The sequence below is a fragment of the Gavialis gangeticus genome, unplaced genomic scaffold (genome assembly GCF_001723915.1).
Source record: "Gavialis gangeticus isolate Ggan-Ray unplaced genomic scaffold, GavGan_comp1, whole genome shotgun sequence".
Lineage (NCBI taxonomy): Eukaryota > Metazoa > Chordata > Crocodylia > Gavialidae > Gavialis > Gavialis gangeticus.
Window position 1 is genome coordinate 259,914,478 of NW_017729032.1, and position 10,379 is coordinate 259,924,856.

The window sequence follows — 10,379 nt, forward strand, 5'->3', positions numbered from 1 at the left end:
GGGGATATAGGGTATGTTGAGGGATGTGTGTATATGTGGGAAGGTTGTGGTGGCAGGATGTGGGTGTGTGGGGTATGAGGGAAGGTGGGGTGGGTATAGGGACCTGCTATGCACTCCCAACCATGGTGCACAGCCCCCATTACCAGCAGCAGCAGGAAGTAGCTCCTGGGGGACTCATGGCCCATGCAGGCATTGCTGCCCAGCAGCACACAGCTCCTGCCAGTGCTGCACATGGCAGCAGAGAGCACAGCCAGGCCATCCTGACTATCATGCAGGGCTCCCCACGGTGCATGGGCAGCTGCTGGCACACACGCACCACTGAGAGGAAGCCCTGCGCAACACAGCTGGCTGCCTTTCCCATTCCCTGCTGCCATGGAAGCAGGGGGTGGGGCTCCCTGCCACTTCCAGCAGTGTCCTGGGAGCTGCACATGGCAGCTGGCAGTAGAGAAGGTAGCCAGCTCCAGTGTGCAGGGCTTCCCTCGGTGGCATGCAAGTGCTGGGAGCTGCACATGCACAGCCCACGATAGAGGTGGGCTGGCCTGGCTGTGCTTCTTACTGCCATGTGCAGCACTGGCTAGAGCTGCATGCCACCGGGCGACAGCACCTAAGCAGGCCATGAGTGCCCCAAGGGCCCCCACCTCCTGCTGCTGCTGCCGCCACCAGTAGCAGGGGCTGTGCACCATGGGGCATATGGGGGGGTACCCACACCTCGTCCTCTCCCTCCCACCTACACCCTACCCACTTGAGCTCCTCACTCCCACCACTGTGGATGGTGTTCTGTTGCCACAACAGGAAGTAGATGGAGCCTTACTGAGTATGGAGAGGTCAGTGCCTAAAAATGCAGCTCTTGAGCAACCTCTTTAATATAACAAAATGTAACATATGTGCCCATGTCTCCAGTCAGCAAAGTTTGATGTAAACTTTTAAATAGAACAAGCCCATCTGTCACTGTTCATGTCACTTTATAAAGTGACAGGCAGCAGCAGCCAAGGAGGGACTCTTTGATGCAAGAAAAACCACAAAGGAAAGATCTCCTATCTTTCGTTTTATTGCTGCCTGCAGGATCATGGCGATCAACTCAGTTGATTCCCAGGGCTTCAGGACTTTGTGACATGTTTAAAACAAGCCAAAATTATTATTTGTTTAAATAGACTTCAGAGATATGTTAATTGAAATGGTCAGAAACCAGATTAGGGCAATGGGAATCAACTGGTTGAATCCCGAGTCCTTGCCAGTCCTTACCTTAGGAGCTACTATTAATTAATCTGATTCAAAAGACCTTGAAAAAAAGAGGTGTTTTCCACATAGCCACAAAGACTGTAAAAAGACAAGATGTCAAATAAGCTTTAAGGGCTGGACAAACTCATATGTGTCTGTCTCCCTCTGATTCCCACCCCCAAAATCCACTTTTTAAGCTTTCCTTTATCATACAAATATGGAGGCAGGGACCATGCACACAAATGTCTACTCCTTTTATTCAAGTGAAATTTCCCCTAATTTCAATAGCAGTTTTGCTTGATTGATTTAAGGTTTCATAATTGGCCTCAAAGAACTACAGGTTGTACAGCTGTACAGATTTGGGCCCTCAGCATGTCTTGGTAGGCTGGGGCAGAAAGCAGAGTATTAATGGCATGAAGCTTTCCAGAAATCCCTACTAGTGCAGCAGCCTTTAAAATCTTATTCCAGCTGGCATTATAGAGACAGGTAGTTCTTAAATTAAACCTGGGGCCAATTTAACCTCAGGTCTGTCCCAGGAACACAAGACTGGACAAGTGGTTGAAAGCCATCTTTCCCCCCTCACCCTCAGCCCTTGGTGGCCCAAGGATTTAGCTGAGGATCTGTACAGGAGAACTAGTCATTCAGCACCGAGCAATACATCCTGCTGTTTACGCTCCTCTGTAAAAGCCTGGAAATGGTTAATGCCATGTGCATTGTCACAAGGGATGGATGAACCCCAGCCTCATCTCCTGAGGGAGACCAAAGTTTCTACAAGACTCAGTGGCTCACCGAGCTCCTGCTGTGGTGGTGCTGTTCTACTGCAACCTCCAGCACACCCCAGAGCCTCAAAGGCACAATAGAGCCTCAAAATAGAAATGAAAGCTGCCTTCATGAAAGGCAGGGACCTTTTCCACAGCCGAGCCAATTGTCTACTGTGCAAATACCACATGTTCAAAAAGAGCAAACCTTACAACGCTCCAGCTAGATTCTTAATGTTTTGTATTTTCCTCAGCAAAAAAAAAAAAAAAAAATTCTCCGCATGAAGAAATGAGACCTGTGCTTTTGTCCACTCTTCCTTTGATGGTCTGATTCAAAGCCAACTTGAACAGATCAATAGTAACGGAAGGTCTTGTAGACGGCAGTCGGTGCTTGATTCTTACAGGGGGAGGAGGAAGTTATCAAGACTTAAACTGCTATTTGTGCCACTTTTAACAATATCACCTTGACAATGTGAGCTGCTGCTCATGTAGAGCACAGCTGGTAGATTCAGAAGGAATGAAAGAATATCTCTGTTCCCTGCACCCAGTCACTACAGACAGGAGGGCACCAAGGCCCCTCAGGACTTTTCTCACATCCTGCACATCAGTAGCAGAGGCTACACAGCTGCCACTCCACACTCAGGCCTGTCCTAACCCCTGCAACCCATGGGAGGCTCCTTCCCTCGCCTCCTCCTCCTCACCACCATGAGACATCCTTTTAATGAGTGTCCAAAGTCCTAGTTTTTTTATTCATCCCAGTTCCCAGGATAGATGGGAGTTGCAAGCAGAGCAGCAATGCTTGCTGGGGAATGGGGAAGATCTGTACCTTTCCTTTCTCCTAGTGAGCAAGACCAGCAAGTTCTGCGGTGGGCCTTCTTTGATAAAAAGGACCCATGTCCTAAAAAGGAGAAGGATCAGCATGTTGATCCCTTCACTGAAGGAATAGAAATAGCTCAGGGATCCCTCTGCAAAGGGAATCAGACAGAGAATCTGCCAAGTCCTGGAAACCTCCCCAGTACCTCTGTATTTTGTCTCTGTTGATTTTGCTGCAATCCCCATTTTCCTATGTGCACTGCACCTGCTTGCTGTGGATGGGCTGATCTCATTTGTGCTGTCTTCATTGTCATACCATCAGAGACAAAACAAAGCAATTGGTTACGGACGGAGGGAAAACTTCACTGATCCATGTGGGCATAACCAATACCCTTCATTTAAAATAACAGTAAGAAGTCATTAATCTCCTTTATGCAACAAGTTATCTGAAGCAATGAGGACCACCCTCCTCCCCCAGATATAGACAAAGACAGAGAGAAAGGGGGAAAACATCAGAGAAATAGGAAGCAACAGAAAACTGCAGAGTCAAAAAACAGGCACTGGGAATATTGGCCCGAGCAAAACTTCAAGGATGCATTTGGGTTATGCCATGGCACAATGCGTCACCTCCTCAACCCCTCCTTCTCTTGCAATATGCTGCTGTTTGCTTCACATGGTGATCAGGAAAATGGAATTTTATATGTTCCTTAAATAGGACAGAACCTAAAGAGATGTCTGACTTCAACATGAATTCCTTCTCCTAACAGAAATTACCCCAAGCTTTGCTGAATTGCTAAAGGTTATGAAAAGCAATAACAGTTCTTTTCCTTTCCCTATGAGAATTCTCTGACTGTATTTCCATTACTTTCTTGTTGGCACCTTGCATCCTGACTGGCTCAGATTTCCTGTAAGAGTTAGCAAATGAACTGGGTCAAACACTTCCCGCATGGTTCTAGCTCCACTTCTTTGCCATCCTGCTACCTTTCCCCCTCACCCTTCTGCTTGAGCAAGCGCTTGTTCATGTTCATCATTTTCTAGGTGCAAAATAAAGCATGAACAGCACGTTACTTGTACTGGAGAAGGATCAGCACCCCTCCATCTGGCAGCTGGAAGGGAATGAAAAGGAAAAGCTTGGAAGAATGTTAAGAATAATTTTAGGAAGATTTGTTTAATTTGCATGCATTAGACCTCATTGGTATTCACCATTAACTAACATGGACTGCCATGGTCAACCCCTAATTTACATGTAACACTGTTGCCAGTTTGCAGTTATAAATATTAAATACCGCATTTGGTAGTTAGAGTGCATTAGTATTAATAATTGTTTATGCCTAGATATTTGCACAGTGTGCTTGCCTAATGCTTCAGACAAAAAGATGCATCTTATTACAGCACTGCACAGGATGTCTAGAAATGCTATGGTCTTAAATTCTTTTTCTTTGCAGCTACACATTCTGCCTCTGCTGCCCTCCCTCACATAGCTCATGGGCTGTTAGCCCGCCACCAAGTCTCACTATAGTCCCTTCCTCAGTCCCTCCCTCAGCTGGAGAGACAAATGCACATCTCACACCCCTGAGTAGAAAGCTGCCACACATGGAAGGAGAACAATTCAATTAAACAGTAGGGGTCCAGAAGGATGGGACATGTAGAAAAGATTCTTGGCCCAAAACTTGCATAAAAGCCAAATGTTTAGCAGACTCTTAGCAACAAGTGTGACCAAACTGTGGTATGAACGACACAAGTAGCACAGGCAGTTTCCATGTGTGGTGCTTGGCAGATCAGAAAGAGCGCAGGGAGCACAGTGAAAGAAAGGTTAAGGAACAGAAAGCAGAGCAGCAGAATGAGCAGGGAGCACAAAGCAGTGAGCAGGAATTTCTGTTTGGCACATGCATTACATGCACTGTTCCTACCACTGTATATTGTTCATAAAAGGCTCAGTCTCACTAGGAGCTGAGTCCCAAGCCCTTCCCAGTGATGTTAGAGGGACTTCTTACATGTTTTAAGCATATGCTGGTCTGTGCTTAAATTTCTGCTGGTCACAAGCATACATGGTACCATGCAGGACAAAGTTCTAGGTAAGTGTGCATCACAAGTTAATACCAAGATGCTATAATACAGTTGGAACACATTGTGACCAACTGGGAAACAGCTACTCAGGGGACTAACCAATTCGTGGCACCCTTAGATACCAATTTGCATATGAATTTATGGCAACTCTGCATACCACGGTTGCTTCTGTCCCTGGATGCAAGGCTTCTCATTACAAAAGTTAGCTCTCAATGACTAATAAAACAATTAATCAAGAGAAAGAACCATGAATAGACTGGACAATATCCCATCAGTTAAATTTTAAACATTTCAGCTCAACCCCAGTCTACCCTACGTGACGGCACCCACAGCTGTCAGTTTCCTTTCAGTATCTTTCCGTCATGTCCCTGTATAATACAAAGAAATCTTTCGTGGATGCCCTATAACTAGGCCAGAAAACCAGAGGAATGGAGTCATTATTGCCAAGGAGCTGTCTGGAAGAATTTCTCTCTATGGAAACTTTAAAGATCTGCTGCTTATTACTTTTCACTTGCCCTTTTCACACTATCTCCAGTATGAAGAAAATCCTTGACCTAAAGTTCAAAGAAGTCAAGCTTCCTCTTAGTTACAGTTGCTTTAACTTATTCAGGTAATTTCCCACATGTGGTATTTTCCTGGTCTGATGTTAAATACACTGAATTGAGAAAAGACATGTTCCCCTGAAAACATTACCTCCCATATGTTTCTACCCTTTTCTAGAAAAGAAACTGAACATCTCTCTCCTAGCTATTTTTGTCCGTATATGTGCTGAGTGCATCTGCATCATGTCATGTGGGCTTCACTCCTAAGTTTCAAAACCTGAAACAGAACTTGGGTGAAACCACTCTTTTTGATAAAGCCACAATTTTCCTCATAGCTTACACCAAAAAACATCAGTTTCTACTGTGTCCTCAAACCTGACTGGAAAAAAAAACAAAACAGCAATACAATTTTGCAGTTCACTAGTAGCTGCTAGTCACTTTTAGGTGGTTGAATTGGTTCTCACTGAATTTTCAAAACAAAGTGTTTTTGTTACATTCACATTCACACACACTAGGATTTTAATATTAAGTTTTGAATCTCTCCCCCACCCCTTCTCTTTCACACACTAAACATCTATATCCATATCTATATAATGCATCCATTTTATACCAGCTGGGAATAAGGATTGAGAGAAAAATAGAACGTTCCCCTATCTTTTTGAAGAAAAGACTAAATACTTACCATCCTTAGAATTTTTTTTCTTCCATAATTGTGATTTATTTAACCAAACATTGTTTTTTAATTAAAAATGAAGAAAATTTTGACCAAGTCTTTTTTCAATTTTTCTTTTGCCAAATTCAGTTATAATACCCCCTAATTCATTACAGCCTCCTGTCTTGAGTGTTTCTTATTTTGCTTACATTTTGAACAATAATGCTCTTTTCAACCTGCCAAGCCTGAAAATATAGGAACCAGCACTGGGAAGAGAAAAGAAATAGTAGATAAAAATGATAGATGACAGTCTGGACCTAGATTTAGTGCTTTTCTCAGTGGTGGCAGGTGGCAGATCAAGGAGCAATGGTCTCAAGTTGTAACAAGGGAAGTTTAGGTTGGATATTGGGAAAAACTCTCTCACTAGGAGAGTAGTAAAACACTGGAATGGATTCCACCTAGCAGGGCCATCCTTGGAGGAAGCAGTGGGGGGGCGTGCACAAATTGGTGTGACCGCCCTGGGCTCCACACTTTGGGGGGACCCTGTGGAGCCAGGCAGAGTGGCCACGGTGACTCCACGCTGCTGCTGGCTTCACATCCAGCCACTCAACACCCACCACCCCACTGCCGAATCCACCACCTCTGGCCACTTGGCAACCTCACTGCCAAATCTGCTGCCGGCTTCCTCATGTCTGGGGGCGGGGCCCAGCACCTGGCTCGGGTCGCCTTTGCCATCTAGATAGGAGGTGGAATCTCTATCCGTGGAGGTTTTTCAGGCATGGCTTGACAAGGCCCTGGCTGGAATGATCTAGTTGGAGATGGTCCTGCTTTGAGCACGGGCTTGGACTAGATGACCTCCTAGCGTCCTTTCCAACCCTAATTTCCTATGATTCTTTGAAAAGAAAAAATAATCCCATGGGAAGTTTAAATGTTTATGTAAAACAGATTTCTTTAGCATAAGCACGAGTTTACAAGACCCTCACCATTATGTTTTAGCAAACATGTAAAAGATGGAAAATGTAAAATGGTGAGATTGTGGCTTTCAGTCATAGCTCTGCACATAACTGAACCAGCCATGAGGCAGATCAGGAAAGAATTAATTTGAAAACAGACAGAATTTATTTCCCATTCTACATCAGTTCTATACTGGAATGAAACTCAAGAAATTCTGTAGTTTCCCACCAAATGGATTTTTTTGGGGGGGCGGGGGGGGGAAGAGCAGGGTACTTCATCTCAGGCCAACAAAAATATTGTTTCAATAAATTTGTAAAGTTCTGTTCCGATTTCAACCTACTCCTTATTTAAAATGATAATGTTTAATGTGAAAAAAATTTCAATGTGAAAGGTAGTTTTGAAATTTAAAAAAAAATCAGAACATTTAATTTCAATCAAGCATGTTAATAAAATCAAAAGCATTTTGACAAGTTTAAAATAAAGTTTCATCACAAATCAATACACATCCATGTCAGAAAGTTTCAGTTTGATGCCTCAGCATTTCCTAGTAAAAAAAATTTCTACTAGAAAATTTTCAACCAATCCTAGAATTAGATCATTCCTTTCAGCATGCCTCTAAGGAGAAGTAATTTACAGTAGCACAGAAAATGGCTCAGTTTATCTCTGTGGCCCCACCCACCACCTAGTTCTTTCCCAATTGCTCTCACAGATGGATACAGCCATTTCCAAGCCCCGACACTCATCCCAGGAGCCAGAAAAAGAGACTGCAATAGCTTTCATGTGGCAGTTGTTGGAAACTGCACAGCTAAACTAGGCCTGGAAACAACCTAATCCCTCAACAGCAAGAGAACAGCTAGTCTGCATTATGATGAGTTAATTCAGGGCTGTCCAGTTTCTTAGTAGCTGGGGGGCCAGACCAACAGAGCCACACCCACTGCCCCCCTCCCCAGCTGCAAGGTACCCCCACACTGCAAAGGCAGGTGGCTCCCAACCAACCACTATACAGTGCATGCAGGTTGAGCCTCCACCCCATACCATGCAGACAGGTGGGCAGAACTGTCTGCCCCCCCTTGGCTATCAGCTCCCCTAGCACTGCAGGCTATATTGAGCCATGCCACCCTACCTTGCTCTGCCCCTTCAGGTGCAGGCGGAAAGTGAAATCCAGATGATGCAAGAGGTCTGGAGACCCCAGCAACAGCAACAGCTGGGGCAATGAGGGGAGCAGCAGATTGGGCAGGGGCTGTAGATTAACCTCTCACCATCCACATGCAGCCTGTGGCCCACCAGCTGGGCAGCCCAGGATGGAAGCACTCAGGGTTAATTAACATTTGTAGAGCGATTTGAATACAAGAAATGCTACATAAATTCTACCAATGTAACGGAAGACAGTATGAAAATGATAGTTAAACCCCTGTGACTGTTTCCATCTTGGGTCCATGTTTTCAATCTCTCATAAATTTCACCATTTGGGCTAAAAATTTTTGTGCTGGGGACCAAATCACAGCCATCTTGCTCCTGTGAGGTGACTTCATATGGGCTATGTAGAGTCGAATGAATTTCTTCCCAGTTTTCTTCCCAAGGACAAATTGTTTTGAAAGGTTTCAACCAGAATTATTGGGCTACATTTGCTGTGTTCGTTGTATCATTTGCTGTAATGATTTGTAAACATTTAGGTTTAAAAATCAGACATGGCATGTTTAGAACTAAAGACAATTAAGAGAAGACCAGAGAAAATACAACAATTCAGTTCAAAGCCTCCTCTACCATAGCAATGCAAAAGCAGCCTGCAGTTAAATTTCAAGGTCATACGCAACTTGTATCAGATCCATAATTGAAATTAAAATTAAAATTAAACCAAAGCCATCCTTAAAATAAAGTGAAAGAACAGGTTCAATGGGTAAATTAAGTTTTTTATGAACTGCAGTAATGAAGAACAAATGAACTAAAGCTATTTCAAACCAAGCTTTAATTAAGTCTCTACACCCTTTATGTCAGATAAACAGGGCTAAAGAACCTACTAATCATTGCACGCAGCATCACAGAAAGCAGTGTAAGTACCCATTATTTAAAAATAGCATATGGTTAGCCTGTCTACCATTTAATCTCACCCGTACTGCCTAATTCTGATCCCAGTCTCGTGCAACTTTTCTGAAGTCAGGGGAATCATAATGGTATGAAGCTGCTAGGAATGAGGTCACGGTCAAGCCCACGGTTCCGGGAACAGAATATACATGATATTTATACATTTTTAGAGGAAAAAAACCCAATAGTTTAGTCATATGTAATTATGGAGTCAGTGGTATTTTTCTCAGCACTCCAGAATATTTAAATCCAGACATATCTTTATTAAGTCCTTGCCGGAACTGAATAAAGTCGGCTTGTTGAGCTACCAGCTAGCCTTCAGCTGGCACTAGCAGCAAAAGTATATCTTAAGATTAAAGTAATAGACCTTTTCAGCATGAACCAAGACCTTGATCCAGTTGTGCAGACCTTGATATCTACTTAGAGTTCTACTGAAATCAGGTAAAGAAGGGTAAACCCCTTCTCTTGGGTGGGATTATCCCAGAGAAGAGCAATAAAAGCTGGACAAGCAGGCTAACCCTTTTCTTCCTGCTCTCCTGGGACAGACAGCAGAGGCAGGCACAAGTGGAAGGAGGGGAGACATGGGGAAACCCCAAGAGATGGGAGAAGTCTCTAGGATGAGGAAGGCCAGGGGGAGCCCTGGGGGGCAAGGGAGGGAAGCCAGGAATTGGAGGGGGTGGGATTCTTACCTTTCAAACCTTCAGGCCCCTGCTGGTCTGCAGTGTGACTGCTCCAAACCTGAGCTAGCACTAATACCAACCAACATTTGTGTGGCTCACAGTGTAAGGTGAGGCCTTACGATTGCTTATCATTCATTTTTGTTTCAGTTAAACTAAATTATGTACAACGGTAGGGTCTGGGGAGAAGTTGGGAGAGGGTTGTTTGGGAGCTTTGTATTTTTTTTAAATCAAAGCATCTCAGTGAAACCATACATTCCAATAACTGCACGTTGTAATCTGAACAAATGTTCTGCATAAAGAAAGGTAGTGAGGGATCTGTCTTTTTTTAATGTACAAAGCCTAAAGTGTTGTCCAGCATTTTCAATTAATGTATTTAACATACGATGGAAAAGAAGCAGTTTCCCCTGTCTACTCAGCCCTTAACCATATGAATAACTTTACTTAGGTGAGTTGTCAGTTTCAAAGCACAAGTATAAACTTATGCCAGCAAAATTATACATATGCCTAACTTTTTACAGGTTCTTATATTGCTCTTAGCCACAAAGGTGCTCGGAATATTTCTGCTTTTTTCCTGTACACTGAATGTAGAAATTACTTGTGCCAACTGCTTGCA

The 10,379-nt window shown here is 43.8% G+C and overlaps 1 long non-coding RNA gene across 1 annotated transcript in view; it reads right to left on the bottom strand.

Moving 5' to 3' along the window:
* The window catches only part of LOC109303558, a 184,343-nt gene extending 180,426 nt beyond the window's left edge, over positions 1–3,917 (bottom strand). Inside the window, exon 1 of the long non-coding RNA XR_002099157.1 lies at positions 2,996–3,917. This is a non-coding gene — a long non-coding RNA (uncharacterized LOC109303558). The remainder of the gene's footprint in view (positions 1–2,995) is intronic.
* Between the last annotated feature and the right edge of the window lie 6,462 nt (positions 3,918–10,379).